Below are 17243 nucleotides of genomic sequence, written 5' to 3' on the forward strand. Positions count from 1 at the left end.
CACAGTTGGATTTCAGTTTGGGTAAAGCAAAATGAAGTGGACTAGCACAAAATCAATAAGCAAATCAGTGGAAAAGGATGGAATAGGATCCGGACTCCTGACTCCCAGAGAGCTGCCCTATAGAATACAGACCATGCCATTTTTTAAAAGTATCCAGTATCAAAAGAGTTTAAAGTATTTTAAGGATGATGGCAAGTTCACCGTGTTTGCAGCAGGGAAAATAAGATCCTAATGATCACTCCCAGCAATGCAGAGGAAGATATGGATTAGTAAGATACAGAAAGGAATTCCCTTATGTACATTCATCATGCATGTGCTTGGTTTTCTTTTGTATTTTGCTTTCCTTGGGAGAATTGCTACTGTTGGAGGCAGAATACTGGATCTGCTCATTAATGATCAGAGCCAATATTTCAAACTCTTTTCTCTTATGTAAGAATCACAGACATTGTGACAGTTAACGACATCAGTATAGGCCACACAATACTCATAGTCCATGTGTGGAAAACTCTTTGACATCCATAGGAATGTTGTGCTAAGGTCAAAAGGTACTACATGGTCCTAAACAGCTCATTTCTCCACTTTTATTCTATTGGGATGGATCCATTGGAAACAAAGCAAAAGAACCAAGATTTTCAGTAATAAAACTAATAAATGTACCTTGCATACACCCCTGACAAGCAACTTCATTGTGCATTTTGAAGAACAATAAGGAAATTTAGCTGTGTATGAGGTGTATAGCTCTCGAGATAATGAGAACACATAGCTATCCCTTTCATCAAGATTCTTCTTCTATTTTGTCCTTTCAAGTTTATCCCATAAAACGTCCTTGTGTGCTATAGTAGACATCAGCAAATTCAGGCAACAGGAACTGTGTACAGTAAGTAGATCTGCCATCTTACATTAACATTTTAATAGCAAACTCATTACATCATGCTGACTTTTAGGGCAACATTTGCAAAGGACACACATGTCAAGCATGCAGTAAGATGCAGATAGTAGAAATATTTTCATCCATCCGAACAATTAAATGACTTGTGCAGCTGAAGAGCCTGACCCCCAGGTAAAAAACACAAAGAATCCTGTAACCACCTCCCTCCATGTCAGGGAATGATGTTAGGGGATTCACTGAGCATCAGTCTCCATCACATCAGGAGGGGCTTCTCTGCACGTAAGTCAGTAAGGGAGGAATTTTAAAGAGGTCAGAAGCTGGTTCCTGAGCTCTGCCTGGCTGACAGCTCCATTTTCCCAGAGGCCCAGCCAACATCTGTGATCTTCTGCAGACGGAATGGCTGGATCAGAACCTAGAGAAGGTGTTTTCTGCCTGTGTGTTTGTGTTCCTAACTGAGCACACACAAATCTTCAAAGAGTTCACGGAAAGTGACTGGCTTCCAGCAGCTCCCCAGTCACCTCTGTCTTACTCATTAAAATCCACATGCCCCATTTTTTTACTATGTCAGTGGCTTCCAAAAGCTCCTTTCCCCCTTCAATGAAACACACAGTGGCCTCTAGCAATAAAAAGCACAGCAGCAGCAAAGGACAATTTCACTGAGACTGAGACAAAGAGGCTAATTTCCTTAAAGATAGTATCATCCTTTAATCCAAATTACTTTAGAACTCCTCACATGGTACTCAGAATTTAGTGTCAAATCTACACCTCTAAAGGGTTTGTTCTTCTGAAAAGCGTTTTAAGCCAGTGGTTCTCAAACTAGGGCCGCTGCTTGTTCAGAGGTAGCCCCTGGAGGGCTGTGCTGGTTTGTTTACCTGCCGCATCCGCAGGTTCGGCCGATCGCAGCTCCCTGTGGCTGCGGTTTGCCGCTCCAGGCCAATAGGAGCTGCAGGAAGTGGCGCAGGCCGAGGGACGTACTGGCCGACACTTCCTGCAGCCCCCATTGGCCTGGAGCGGCGAACCACGGCCAGTGGGAGCCGCAATCAGCCGAACCTGCAGACGCGGCCGGTAAACAAACCGGCCTGGCCCGCCAGGGGCTTTCCCTGAACAAGCCAGGTGTCCTATTTTTTGTTCTATTGTCTATCCCTTTCTTAATTATTCCCAGCATTCTGTTCGCTTTTTTGTCTGCCACTGCACATTGAGTGGATGTTTTCAGAGAACTATCCACAATGACTCCAATATCTCTTTCTTGAGTGATAACAGCTAATTTAGACCCCATCATTTTATATGTATAGTTGGGATTATGCTTTCCAATGTGCATTACTTTGCATTTATCAAAATTAAATTTCATCTGCCATTTTTTTGCCCAGTCATCCAGTTTTGAGAGATCGTTTTGTAGCTCTTCGCAGTCTGCCTGGGTCTTAACTATCTTTAGTAATTTTGTATCATTTGCAAATTTTGCCACCTCACTGTTTACCCCTTTTTCCAGATCATTTATGAATATGTTGAATAGGACTGATCCCAGAACAGACCCCTGGGGGACACCACTGTTTATGTCTCTCCATTCTGAAAACTGACCATTTATGACCATTATACAGCCATCTGTCCATATGTCCCATTTGCAGGGTAAAAAAATGTGTTCTTTTACCTCCATTATTTTTTTTTCCAGTTCAAGTGACAAAACTTTTGAGATCTCTGGCATTTATGCAAACAGATTTGGCAGCCTGTTTGTGTTCACTTGGACGGCAAGATATAATCTGAATTTGGGACTCTTGCAATAAGAATGTTACTTATTATATAACTAAACATTTGTTACTAATGGATGGGATTGACGTGAGCTGTGTTTATTACAAAGCTGTTTGTTAGTACGATTTACATTCTTTTCCATTGTTTTCATTTTTGTGTACTTCATCTGTTTTTGGCTCACTGTGTTCCTAACAGTTGTATTGGAGTTTTTCTGTAGTTTCATTTCTCATGTGGTAAAAAAATGTAATGCAAAGATCACTTGAAAGAATAAAAACAAAGAACATTTTCAATATGATTTAGAAATTTAATCCTCCAATAATTTAATTTGTAGGAAGCAGGGAGTGAAGCACTGAAAAGAGAACATTTTTGAATAAATCAGGATTACTTACCTGTGAAAATATAGTGATCCAATTTAGGCATGCCCTCGTTTTAATTTATTATAACAGCATCACAACTCTATCAAATGGACTGTGATGGCTAATTCTGACTGATCCTGGAGGTTATCTGGATTTAACAGGTGTTTTCCATTTCTGTTCTGTGGTTCTAGGATTTATTGTTATTTACATAGGAAGTGTCTAGTGGTTAAAACACAGAATTATGAATCCAGTGATCTATGTGTTATTATTGGCTTTCACACCAACTTCCTGTGCAATATTGGCCCAGTAATTTAACCAGTTTGGCCTTGATCATGCTCCCACTGATGACAGGCACAAGTCCTCTGGGCATTAATTTCCTCATCTGTAAAATGGACATTGTGGTACTTAGCACACTGGGATGCTTCAAGGCCTCATTGTTGACATTTGTAAAGCACTTTTACCAGTGCTTGGATGATTTTTTGGTGAAAGGGGCTTTAGAAGCACAAAGTATTGAGCATGGTCAGTGTGTGTGTGGTGCTGTTGACACTTAACAGAAGATGTGGTACTCGTGTCAAGATAGTTACAACTGAAGTCAGACTTGGACAGTACAGTTCTGGTGTTCGCAGTGCTTTGCATAAAGACCAGATGAAGATTCAGGAGTTAAGACTGTGAGCGCTCTAGAGCAAGGATTGTCTTTTTGTTCAGTATTTGTACAGCGCCTAGCACAATGGGGTCCTGCTCCATGACCGGATCCTGATAACATAAATAATAAATAAGCACAGATATCGTTGGGGGGTTATTGTTGAATTACATCACAAATGTTGTTAACAATACAACCCACATGTATAAATGGATGACCACTGCGAGTCCCATTCATTAGCTTCTGTGCTCTCCTCCAGGTACTAGTTCTTTGAACTAAATGCTGACTGCATACATGGAATTTGTCGGACTATTTACATCCTCAGTCAGAAGGTGCTGGAGAAGGAGGTGCCAGCTACTCCTTTTACAGTTAGCAACACAATGGCCTTTGATTTGTACAAAAAGAAGAACAGGAGTACTTGTGACACCTTAGAGACTAACAAATTTATTAGAGCATAAGCTTTCGTGGACTACAGCTCACTTCTTCGGATGCATCCGAAGAAGTGGGCTGTAGTCCACGAAAGCTTATGCTCTAATAAATTTGTTAGTCTCTAAGGTGCCACAAGTACTCCTGTTCTTCTTTTTGCGGATACAGACTAACACGGCTGCTACTCTGAAACCTTTGATTTGTACATGTAACACAGGGGAATTTTTGAATGTTCTAGCCCTCACCTTTTTTCCATTTTTTTCCTGCAATTTGATCACATTTTCTCATGTGCTTGGTATTTTCCAGTGAGATCTTAAACCTTGAATCCCGCGTGTGGACCTTGTTCTTGGAATTCTGTGACTTCACAGCAGTAGATGGCCAAAATACTCCCACCCTCATCTTTAACGTGGACCTTAGATCAGGATGGAACATCTCACGCTGGGGTTTACAGTCTCTGTCTGTATCAGGATCTGTTCCTAAGTGCTGAGCACCCTCCCTATATGACCAAAATGGGAGTTGCAGTTGCTCTGCACCTCTCAGAATCAGATCCCAATCTGTTCCAAAATAAGTTTATTGGGAACAGATCCTGGGCTCCTTCTGAATAGCCATCACAGCCCCCCATAGTCTGGGTGCACTCTCCTTGTGGCAGTCATCAGGATGTCACCATCAACGAAACAAAACGCCCACGGTGACTTGAACTGTGTGGCAAAGCCAATCTGGACAAATTGATGCATTCTAGGGGAGATAATGAAATTCTGCTGCTGTGGAAGAGAGGTTTGCAGAAGCCAAGAAGGGCGCTTTAAAAAATGCCTGAGACAAAGGCAAGCTGCAATTTTCTGGGTTAACTGCCTGGATGCCAGTGGAAGGGAAGAGACAGAGTTTTCTTTGTTCAAATGCCTTATGCCTCTGTTCCAGGAGAATGGCTTGTAACCAGCTTCGCATTGTGTGAACAGGGCTGGCTGACACTATTTGCACAAATGGCTCAGTTGAGTGAAGACAAAATAAGGAATTCCTTGAGATTTTGGACAGTGAGGTATCCACTGGAACAGCCACCAGACACTGAAGGCTGCAATTTTGTTTTTCTCTTGGGGATCAGGTCAGAAAATGCAATTGTGTGATGTAGTCCTTTCAGGCGGCACTGAATCTTAGATACCAAACTCTCTCTCTTCATCCTCTGTCCCCAGACTAGAAAAGCAACTCTTCCTTTCAATGCCAGAAAATGAGAAAGTAAGTTCCAGAGAAACAAGCAGGTGATACAAAGGAATGAGAGACCGAGTTTCTGGAGAATTGTACTGAAAGACACAGGAGTGGCAGTAAAGTCAAAAGTTGAAACGGTGTCATTCACAAAGCCACAGAGATATAAATGGATATGAGTAATCAGTTTTCACTGCAGGGGATTATTTCAGTAGAAGCAAAAATGTTTATATGATGTCTTTAATTCCAGCTAATCCACTGGATTTAAACATTCACCTGCAATATTTGCATCCAAACATCATGACATCATGCTAGTGTATGAGAGCCTGAAAGTGAAACCTGCTAAAACCAAAAAAATGAAGTAGTTCATTGTCATTGTCCAAGATTGCAAAAAAAAAAGTCAACAGTCTAAATGTGTAAGAAGTGAGTTTTTAATTAAAAGTTATCTTTCAAATCTAATAAAATAAATTTCTTAAAAACATAATTTTTTATTAAAAAAACTTTCAGACAAATAAGTTTGCATTGAAGATCAATTCACTAGTTAACTCATCATCCTGTACTGATAACCATTAATAATTCAAGGTATCTTTTGTCCACTGAAAAGAGTACAAACCAATTTGTGCTGCTCCTTGAAGATTCTTAGTGCTGGTTCATAATTTGTTAATGCTGAGTGCCTAGTTCTATGCTCTAACCATTCTACAGTCCCCTCACTCATCACATGACTTTGTAACATAATTAGTGGGGAGGTGAGGCCAGGTAATGAAGAAAAACAGTAATTTCTAAACTAGCCAATATGGCATATCATGTGAAGTGTAAATGCATTCTCCAAAGGCAGTGTTCTGTAGGCCAAAAGTCTGTTCTTAATATGACAACAACACACCGTAAGTTTACAAAGAGGAGAGGCAGCTCCTGATAGGATACTCAGTTAAGCAGGAATCCTATAAGGTGATACAATTCCAGTTCCAATTCTGATGGGATGGGATGATGGGATGAACAATCATGCTCAATAGAATGGCAGTTGTATGATATTAACAAATGTCCAGCAGATACAGAATGCAAACCAACAAAGACATTGTCATATATGAATTAAATCAGCAGTTGAACCACAGTCTCCGGTAATCGGTGGGCAAGTGCAAGTGCACTAACCTGTTAGATCATAGAGCTCCACGTTTCTTAACTTATTCTAGCTCCTTTCTAATAAATAAGATGCTGTATATTATAATATGCAATTCTTTTACTTATGCCACTGAAAGATGCTTGACTAACAATTTGAAATCCTGCAGGACAGATACAGTACAAGCAGAAAAACTTCTACAACATTGCACAGCATGCCTCAACTATCTCATAGAACTAGAAGGGACCTTGAAAGGTCATTGAGTCCAACCCCCTGCTGTTGCTAGCAGGACCAAGTACTGAGTTTTGCCCCAGATGCCTAAGTAGCCCCCTCAAGGATTGAACTCACAACCCTAGGTTTAGGAGGCCAATGCTCAAACCACTGAGCTATCCCTCCCCCCTAACCTAACCATATACACTCAATACTTTGCCTTTCAGCTGTGATTGCCAATAAAGGTGCCAGTTGTTGACAACTATAGGAACCTGTCTGCTAGGAACAGGACTGGAGAATCATCTCACATTGATCTCCTAACACCTGTCAGGTGATAATTACCATGGGTCACTAGAGGATTCAAAGAGCAGTAACCTACTAGTTACATAGGACACAGAGCATTAAGGATTCCTGAGCCCTTTCATACTGTGCAATGTAGAAGAAAGCCAAGACTACCTGTCAACAAATTTAGGGTGAGCAAATGGTCACAATGCAACACTGGACATTTGGCTCCCTGATAATTCAGTAACCTTGGTGTGATTGTGGTGAATGCTCTGACACAGATTTAAAGTGTATGCATATGGCAAATGAGAGAGACAGCTGCTAACTGTTAATACAAGTGACACTGTAGTTCCTGTTCAGATGCCAGCATGTAATGGATTATAAAATGTACAATCTAATCACAGAACAATGAAAAAAGACAAATAGAATTACCCTGGTCTGGTTTGTAGAATAAGTGCTGTGCTTAGAAATCATGAGGAACTAGGTCATCTTAATGAGAAACATCATTGTTTCCTGTCACTCTCCCCACATATCCTCAGTACCTTTCCAGAGAAGGCCCAACTCTGCTCTTCTTTAGCTGCTCTAAACCAGGAGTGAATGAGGATCTGTCCCAATGGAATTACTCCAGATTTATATTGGTGTAATTGAGAGCAGAATTTGACCCATACATTTGACAGTGAAAGATCAAAGATTCTATGTACCCTGCAGAAGTGTCCGAGGATTCCTCTAGGAGGGTCTCTAGTGGTCAGCACAGAGAACTAGAAGGAAAGAGTCCTGTGCATACCTACCTACCCTCACGCCTTTGGGGAATTTCTCAGGCTGTCTTTAAATGTCAGGCCTTGAAGTGGCAGCATAGCTGTGGATACTGCAGGAACACTGCTGCTATCTCTGCAACTAGAAAGTGACATTGAATGTGACAGGGGAAAAGAGAGAGAGAAAGAGAAAGGAGTCCTATCCAGAGAAGCTGCAGCTCTTAAGCACCTCAGCTGTCTGGATTCACATGATGTAAGAGTATATTATTTGTCTGATTATTAAAAAAGAATACAAAATTACATTTCTTTGATGCCAATCTTTTCCCCCAGATAGCAAAAAGAAATCAGGGCATGGGGATAGGGACAGGTGTCAGCTGGGGGGACACAGGATTTTCAGTTTCTCCTGCAGGCTGATAGTGGTGGGTGTCTTTGCGACTGATAGATTGTGTGACCATGGACAGCTCAAGTCACCAATCTGTGCCTCAGTTTCCCCCTCTGTAAAAAGGACACTTACCAGGGGTACCAAAGGGAACTGCATTGACTGAGGCTTCAGAGGGGTGTTGAAGTTTCATTAATCAGTGTTTTCAAAAGGCATCAAGGCCCTCCGCTGTAGGGCACTGCAGATGTGCCAGCTATTCTTATTGTAGCAAATAGGCTCTTGAGCACCGTGACAAAAGCAAACCTGAAAAAGCAGATGGAGCTCTTTCACCAGCGTGAACTCAACAGAAAAATATCAACATCAGATGTCATTGAATTCTAGTTATTTCTGGAAGCGCTTCCACTTGTCTGGGAGGCAGTAGCTGTGCCCAGAGCTCTCCCTTGTGGTAAAAGCTGTGACTAGCCAGATAGAAGCTTTTAGACCAGAATGTGATCATCTTCTAGATTCCAAGGCCAGAAGGGATGTGTGATATCACGTTATCTGACCTCCTCTGTAGAGCATCCTCAAATTAATTCCTAGAACATAGCTTTGAGAAAAACATCCGATCTGGATTTAAAAATTGAAAGAGATGAAGACTCTACCATGACTCTTGGCAAATTGTCCCAATGGTTAAAACTTTACACCTTATTTCCAGACTGAATTTGTCTAGTTTCAGCTTCCAGCCATTGGATTATGTTATGCCTTTCTCTACTAGAAGGAAGAGCTCATAATCAAATATTTGTTCCCTGTGTAGGTACTTATCGACTGTAATCAAGTCACCCCCTTAACTTCCCTTTTGTTAAGCTAAATAGATTGAGCTCCTGGAGCCTATCACTATGGGTATATCTACACAGGGATAAAAGACCTGCGGCACAGCTGTGGGTGGCCTGTGTCAGCTGAGGGGCTGGAGAATTGCCGTGTAGACTTTCGGGCTCAGTCTGGAGCCCGGGCTCTAGTATCCTCCCTCTCGTGGGGTCCTAGAGCTGGGACTCGAGCCCAAGCCCAAATATGCACACAGCAGTTTTCCAGCCCCACAGCCTGAGCCCCGTAAACCCGAGGTAGCTGACCCAGGCCAGCTGCACGTCTTTAAATGCTGTGTAGAGGTACCCTATCAGGCATGTTTTCTAATCCTTTAGCCATTCTTGTAGCTGTTCTCTGATACCTAAGGTCAGTTTTATACCAAGCTAGTAACACATGGCAAACTTTTCCATATGTGCTTTAAAATCATCATTTTACACACAGTTTTTGGACTACAAAATATTGCCCATCTGTCAGCCCAAAATTTGCCTCTGAAATTGGGCATGATCACTATTGATTACACGATCTGATAGTGTTTTAAACTGAGGTTTTAGGAAATCAGAGTCACGTTAGGAAAATGTTTAATAGATTCCCCTGCTACAGTTAAAAGTCAGAGGTGTTGCACATGTGCACTGACAGGCTAGTTCAATGGGGCTCTGATCTCAGTTGGCAACAAAAAAAATACAAATAAAATAATCATAATAATAATTAATAATAATAAGCCCTGCCAGGCAAAAGGTTACTTTCTGAACAGAGGTGCTGATATTTTAACCCCATTCACAGCTGCTATATATGCACCGCAGGCTTTAAACAGACAGTCCAGTCAAGTAGATTAAATGCTATACTGGACAAGTGCATTTCCCTGTTGTTACGTAAGGCATTGGCTAGCCTGCATCTTGAATTCTGTACTGGAGATAGAGTGGGACAGCGACTGCAGGAAAATACTGGGATATCTGCGTTCTTTTTACATTCTTGTCAATTACTTGCTGGATCACTTAGTCCCAAATGTTCAAAAGGGTCCACTTGGGGCCTCAAGTTTCAGGCACTCTGCATGAGACACCTATAGGCTGATTTTCAGAATTGTTGAGGATTCACAAGTTTCAACTAAAGTCAATGGGGCCTGCAGTTGCTTGGCACCTCCAAAACCCACTCCACTCACTATCCCCAGAGCCCCTTACAGGGACGCTCTGCTCCTTCCTCACCACTACCCCGCTCACAGTCCCCTGAGCCCCTTACAGGGACTCTCTGCTCCCTCCTCTCCCCTCAGTCACTGCCCCCAGGGAATATGTGTGCATGAGCGATGTGTGGGGTCGGGGAGAGCCTGTGTGTATGGGGGGGGGGGGGTACAGGTGACAAGCTGTGACTTCTCCTCCTCTACTCCCTTCTCTGGAATTCCTGCTATTATGAGAGAGAGAGAGAGAGAGAGAGAGAGAGAGAGAGAGAGAGAGAGAGAGAGAGTGTGTGTGTGTGTGTGTGTGTGTGTGTGTGTGTGTGTGTGTGTGTGTGTGTGTGTGTGTGTGTGTAGAAAGGGAGCAGGAACACGATGGTTAGGGAGAGTGGGGGTGTGCAGAACAGGAGGAGGGAAGCCTAAATTCCCTTAAAATCTTCTAGAATGTGGGACGTTGAACATGGGCCCAACCCTCTCTTCACATTATTTGCTTTCCCACAGCTCCCCAACTCACCCTCCTCTTGTTCAGCTGTCAATGGGCCTGCGAGAGCAAGAGAGAAGCAATTCCACAAACACCATTGTCTTTCACAAACACACTGTCTTTCAAAACCTCCAACATCTGACAGGGCTTTGCCAGCTCTGTGCTCTCTGAGTGACTGAACAGCTTTGCCTCCTACCGCTGGTATTCCGGGCAGGAAACAGGTAGGTTCACGGACTGAAGCAATGCAGCTTGTTAGACTGCAGGTGCCAGTGTTTGACAAGTTGTTGACCATTAGTCCTAATGGCCTGTTAGATATTTGCCTTTGGCTTCCGCACAGCATTCCTGTCATATCATTTACAAGAACTCAAGCAATCCTGCTTCATACTGAGGCCCTGCCGTATGCATAGTACATTGAGAATACAAAGCAAAACTGGTTTATAGTGTACTGGCAAATAAGGAAACTGCATGTGGAGGGAGAGCAAGTCCCATGTGAATTCAGGGCGATGTACAAATTGCAGTTCCACTCATCACAAACCATCTCTGACCACAGCGCAGCTGTTCGGGGAGAAAAATGGCTTTGCTGCTCGAGGGTTACACCAGACAATAGGAAAGAATCAGTGAGAACACCACACCTAACTGAGAAGCTTTTAAGCCCATCATCACGGCAGCTGTTCAAAGCTCCCTGGAGCCCTCCAAGCACATGGGGGAGGCAGACTGGATGAAATCCATGTCCTTTCACCTGGGCTCATGTCCAGCCCCAAAATAGCTCTTGTGCCAAGTCCAAAAAAAAGATCACATGAGAGGGGGGAAAAAGTAAAGCAAATGATTTTCCTTATTTTCTTAGCTTGTCCTACGTGGGTGCTAGTATAGAGACCTGAGCTTCCAGGGGCTTCACTACCTCAGGGTCCCACCTCAACCTGCTCAGTAATGGATGCCAGATTTTGACTGGGACCCGACAGCCATCTGGATTTGTTAGTGAGCTTGGTGATACTATTTTCACTTGGAGCCCTTTTTTGGTGAGCTTTTCTGTGTGTCTCTCCCTTCAGGATCCTCTTGGCCTTCAGTGAAGAAGACCGATCTGGGAAAGGGCCCCCCTGTCCCAACACAACACCTAACCGCCCCATAGGCAGGTCAACAGCATCGCCTCCTTTAGGGAAACTCTCTTCCTTAACTGTTGCAAGGAACTCCCTTCCTCCCACAGCTCCAGCCCTGTTGCTCCTACTTTTCAACAGTGTGTGCTGACCAGAGCAGAAAACAGCCTGAAAGTGCCTGAGCCTGAGAACCAAGGTGAGTGTTACAGGACCTCAGTCCCCTTAGGGGGCTTCTGAACTCTTGGGTTCCCTACAGGGCATCCTGCGTTGGCACAACAGTGGGGAAGCTTCCCAGTAGTTTTGATGTTTGGTTCCCCCTCTCAGATGATCTGCAATGTGTTTTTTGTGATTTTTGAACTCTCACTGAAGCTGGGCTGGCTGTGTATTGCAGGGGGAACAATCAGGGTTTTTCTTGATCTCCGTGCTTCGAGTCCTGAGTCACATTTGCTCCGCTGCAGCAGAAAACTAGGATTTCTAAGGGGGCTGGGGCTTGAGAAGGGGGATTTCTTCATTTCATTTTTGTTTCCAGGTTGTATTTGACTGAATTACACTTCCTGAGCCATTTGACCATTATAGCTCCAAGGAGAATATGAAGCCAAGCCCTATTATGTGGGGGACGCTGTATGTGTCATTTTAAACAGTTCTGCAGGAAACCTATGTTAGGTGAAATGGTTTCTGTTATTGCTTCTTCCTGGTTTTGTGTTAGGGGTGGGGAGGGAGAGAAAGCTAGGGGGTGGCAGAACCACATACCCCGTGTGTTTGTGTGAGAAAGAGAGAACAGGCAGTCACACCCACGGCTTCCTGGAGGGTGAAAGTGGCTCTTTCGTTAAGTGTTTACTGTATTTCCAAAGAGCGCAATAAAAAAGTACAGTATTTATGGGGTGCAGAGAAACGTCCATGTGGCTGAGCATGTCAGGAGGAGGGTTTATTACTGATGCCTAGGGCAGGAGTTAGCCACAGGGAAGGGTAAAATAGTCCTGCAGTGCAGTGAGGGTTTTGCAATGTGTCGGAATAGAGGACGCTGAGGGGAGTGATGCTAAATGTAAATTCTTTATGCACATGCACACATACACATGTGCAAACACACCCATGCTTTATGTACCTTGTGGTATAGACAGGTAGTAAGAAGGCAGTATAGAACGGGAGCTTTCTAATAGCTTAGGACAAGTTATTTCTGACCTTACTGACTGTCTGCCATTGATTGACAGTACACAGGCTGCTCGCTGTTCTCAGAACTCTATGCTGGTGAATATTTGCCTGTCCTACACTGGTGCATGCTGTTGCTGTTTGCTGTTAAATGGCTGCTATATTCCACCCCAGAAGTGGCTGTACTTCAGGAGTAGAGGAAATTATGCCTGAATACAGTGTACAGAGTTAATAATATCTGCAAAACAATTTGGGATGAATAGTGCTGTACTACATTATTATTGTAGGGGCAGATCCAGAAGTTCTCACTCAGTCAAATCTCCCATTGTGGTCAAGGGGTATGGTAAGAACAGAGTAAAAGTTAAGAAAGGACTCCAGGATTTGGCAACAGTCCTAAGCGAATGAATCGGTTTCTTGTGTTAACCTGAGTAACTGCCTGTGCTCTGCTACTGATAACACCTGTAAGATGAAGCTGAGAGCTGAAGAGATGAACAGATGCCAGGGCAGGGAAAGAAGGTTTGTACCATCTACATTCAGTGCTAATACATTTTTAAACAGCATTTAATTAAAACAGATTAGCTAACACTTTTGTTAGTCTACAGAAAGGCATCAGTGTATTTCCAGCTAGGACTGGATTTCCAAATACTTAGGCCATGATCACACAAGGAATAAAGGTATATTTTAACCAGGTGTTGGCTAACAGTTGTTAACTAACACACACTGAAATCCTAGTGTAGGCAAAGCAAGGTGTAATTTTAACGTGTTAGTTGGTCAAAACCCCTTGACCAGCTAACCTGTTAAAACTACCGTTTGCCTTGGCTATAGTAGGATTTAAACATGTTAGCACACACATTTTCCCTAGGGGAGGGGAGGCCATAGAGAACAGCAGCTTTCATGGAATTTCCACTGGGGCCAGACATGCTATTGTTCTCCTGAGGAAGCTTATCCCCTTGGGACTTCCAGCCAAATTTGTTAGGCTAAAGAGCTTTAAAAAATACAGGGAAGCCTCAGAACTTCTGGATACTTCGCCAAGCTTCAACTCTCTTGAGGCCAACTTATCCCTAATCTATCCCAGTAGTATCATGGCAATGCCTCCATCACAACAGCACCTTCTTGCATAGACTCCCTTCCCAGTCTCTGTCACCTGTGCTGCTTGAAAACAAAGAAAGAGAAAACCCCACATTAGACACTGCACCACTGGGGAGTTCCTACCATTTGCAGTCCAGCTTCTCAATCAGACGTTGCTTCAGTCCCTGACTGAAACAACATCTGATTCCAATGAGGCAGAGTGGCCTCCCTCTGGACCTGAGAGGGAGGAACCATTTCACTCCTTGTGGTGGGTGCAGCTAACTCAGCCCAACCCCCTCGCAGGAAGTGCAGGGGCAGGGCAGGAAGTATAAGAGTAGGGCCCGGCAACTCAGTTGTGAGCAGACCTGGGAAGGAGGCAGATGTCCCTACTAGACAGCTGAGCCCTTTGTGAGGGCCAGGACCAGCTTCAGAGCAGATTGGAGCCCTACTGGCCCAGGAGATGGCAGGACCCGGGGAAATACTGAAGGAAGCACCACCCAACTGTGAGCCAGAGCCTGGTGGTGGCGGCGTGATGCCAGGAGAGTCGGATAGGAAGTAGCCCAGGGAAACCAGGCGTTGGTCCAGTTGAGTTGCCAGGACGTTAGGCAGTAATCTTACATTTCCCCACTGACCTGTGGTGGGATAACTCACCACTGCGAGCATCCAGGGCTGGGACCTGGGTCCCCCTATATCTGTCACTGTCCCACACCTGGAGCTGGCTGCATATTCACCTAGGCCAGAAGGCCTGCACCTGACTGTTGTTGCTTGTCCCAGCCAGGAGGCTGAGGGCTATCGACGGTTTGCTTGCTGTGCCCTACCCAGAGTGCTGGAGCCAGCCATGAGGCTGTGGGTCAAAGACTGTGCAATTACTCCGGAGGCCTAAACCCTAGACATTTGGTGGGTACTCCAACCAGGGGCTGGAGCTATGAGCTGAAGGGCCGTGTGCTGGGTCCTCTGGAGGAGATTGGAAGTGTGGAGTGGGCAGGTCTGTGACCACAAACCAGGCCAAACCAACAACACCCGGCCTTCCTCTGGACCCGAAAGGGAGGAACCATTACACACTCCAAAGTGCCTGTTTGGATGTGTGCATGGAGATAAATGAATCTGGAATTTGATAAAAGTTAGAACCTTGCCCTGGCTAAACAGCCAATAAAAGAACCAAATGCATAAAGGCATGAGGCAAAGAGCTGGGAAGAAAAAAAAAGAAATAATTCTTTTCCTTCAGCAGTTTTTCTGATCCCACTTCACCACAATCTACTGTTTCCTTGGCAATGGAAGCCTCAAAATAAACAGAAGCCGTGAGGCTGTGTCCAGTAGTCCATTCAACCATCTGCCCAGAAGAAAACCTTTTTAACATGATTTACTTAAGTCCTGCTGCAGTGCTGGCTGCCTGCTGGCAGCTCTGCATGCAGATCAAACAGGTCGCTTGCACTTCTTTACTAGTCCTCTTGTCTGTCAGGTGATTGTCGCACATTTATTTTTAATCTCTGTCATTGTGTGTGTGTGTGTGCGTCCGTTCGCCTATCAATACACAAGGCCCTGAGGCTGAAGAGTTAGAATAATCCAGCTGCCTCCAGTTCATACAGAGCTTTCTAGCTTCCCTGATAGTACCCTCTTTGGGATGATTTAAACAACCTGATGTGCATGTTGCGGCTTGTCACCTCTCCGCAGAGCTGCAGGAGCAAGGCAACAGGAAAATCCTCAGCACAGAGGGAGAACTGCAGCAGCAGCAGAGTGGAACTGCACAGGCGTCAAGCGGAGGTGAAACCTGCAGCATTGCTGACACTCCTTCTTTCCAGAGCGACAGCAGCAGCGTTTCCTGCCTAAGACGAACACAAGTCCCAGAGCTGCCAGCCACCCCTCTCTCAGGAGCACTGTGCTGCAGGTAAGCTACCACCATCCCATGTGAGAATCATAGACGAGGCTGCAGGTTGAGGATGCATAGTGATGTGTGTGGGTGTGAAGGGGACAAAGGGAAGAGATGGAGAACAGTTGCAGTAGATGATGCTGTGATTCCTGTAAGTGCTGCAGGCCCTCAGGAAGAATAACATCTGCAAATCTCCAGTGCTACAGCTAAGTTTATACAATGGCAGAGATTGTGGCCCCCATCCTCCTCCTCCTCATACTTCACATTTTTATAGCACACATTCCATCGCAAAGCCTGACTACAGCCGCCTCTGGAGGGAGGGAGCAGACAGCACACTCTACAGCACTGGGGCTGGGGGGATTCTAGTCAAGTATAGATGAGTAAACCGCTCCAGTGCTTACAACAAACATCCTGGGACCTTTAAAGGCCACTCAGATTAGACAGGACCGTGATCTCATCTGAACACCACACACCCAGTAAACGGCACAGAAGGCAATTTATCTAGCCCAGGAGGAGGGAAATTGATCCCATCAGACTACAAGTAGTTCCTGTGAGTCAGCCTATTTCAGCACTGATGCTTATACCAGGAAGTCATCATCTCCGATAACAAGGGTAGGGTGACCAGATGTCCCGATTTTATAGGGACAGTCCCGATTTTTGGGTCTTTTTCTTATATAGGCTCCTATTACCCCCCACCCCCGTACTGATTTTTCACACTTGCTGTCTGGTCACCCTAAACAAGGGCCAGGCTGAAGCATAAGAGAGGGATTCTCAAAAGTGCCTATGTGTGGCCACACGCCCTCTTGAAAATCACCGGCACTTGTGCTCCTTACTCACATGAGCACTTTGAAAATCACAGCTGAGTCTGTAGTGGGCAGGAGCCATCTGCCCCAGATGGGCAAAATGCTTCCTGGAGCTCTCATGGGCACAAGGGGGCAGGCCCTTTTCACCCTCTTTACATAGGAACAGCATGGGCTTCCCCTATGGTTGGTGTAATAAATGACCAGAGGCACCATTTCAGATTTTTTTGGGGGGGACTTTAATCATGATTCCGGGGGCTACTTAGGCTCCTCTAGGTTGTGGTTTTTTGTTTTTTTTCTGATAATAACTTAGAAATTGGCTGACAGGAGCACTGTATCTAATTCTTATATAAAGAAAGAAAACTATATACACAAACACCCATTAAAGGTATATTTTAGGATTACTTGTAAGTGTAGAAGAGAAAACCATGTCTGAAAAGTGGAATTCTTCCAACCTCCATCCGTTTGTGTGTAGATGAGGGTTTGTTTCAACCCAAGAACTGGCACCGCAAGCTAATACATTTCCCACTGAAGTGAAGAACTTCAGGTGTTGGATTATGGGATTTGTAGGAACAGGCTGGGAAAAATCAGCAAGATGAACATTTACATGATTGCCATATTTCTACTGCATTACTAGCTCAACGTCACTTAATAATTAGGCCCAAAATAGCCCTATTTATTGAAACAAAATTTTTTTTTAACATAGGCTATACCTTTAAAAAGAATCACTATGTAGCGTATAATTAAATGATTGATGTTAGTAGCATGGATCTATGATGAACAAGTTTTGTCCACCAAAT

General features: G+C 44.2%; 2 protein-coding genes across 4 annotated transcripts in view; one reads left to right on the top strand and one right to left on the bottom strand.

The window, feature by feature from the left end:
* The window catches only part of ARHGAP26 (Rho GTPase activating protein 26), a 597030-nt gene that overhangs the window by 357352 nt on the left and 222435 nt on the right, over positions 1 to 17243 (bottom strand). The gene's annotated exons all lie outside the window — the stretch shown is intronic.
* The window catches only part of FGF1 (fibroblast growth factor 1), a 64467-nt gene continuing 58471 nt past the window's right edge, over positions 11248 to 17243 (top strand). The window contains exons 1-2 of one of the 2 annotated variants that reach the window (XR_256484.4): positions 11248 to 11758; positions 15448 to 15661. The gene's annotated coding sequence lies outside the window, so the exon portion shown is untranslated. The remainder of the gene's footprint in view (positions 11759 to 15447; positions 15662 to 17243) is intronic. The other variant, XM_005302848.4, reaches the window with a different exon arrangement.

Source organism: Chrysemys picta, chromosome 8 (genome assembly GCF_011386835.1).
Source record: "Chrysemys picta bellii isolate R12L10 chromosome 8, ASM1138683v2, whole genome shotgun sequence".
Taxonomy (NCBI): Eukaryota; Metazoa; Chordata; order Testudines; family Emydidae; genus Chrysemys; species Chrysemys picta.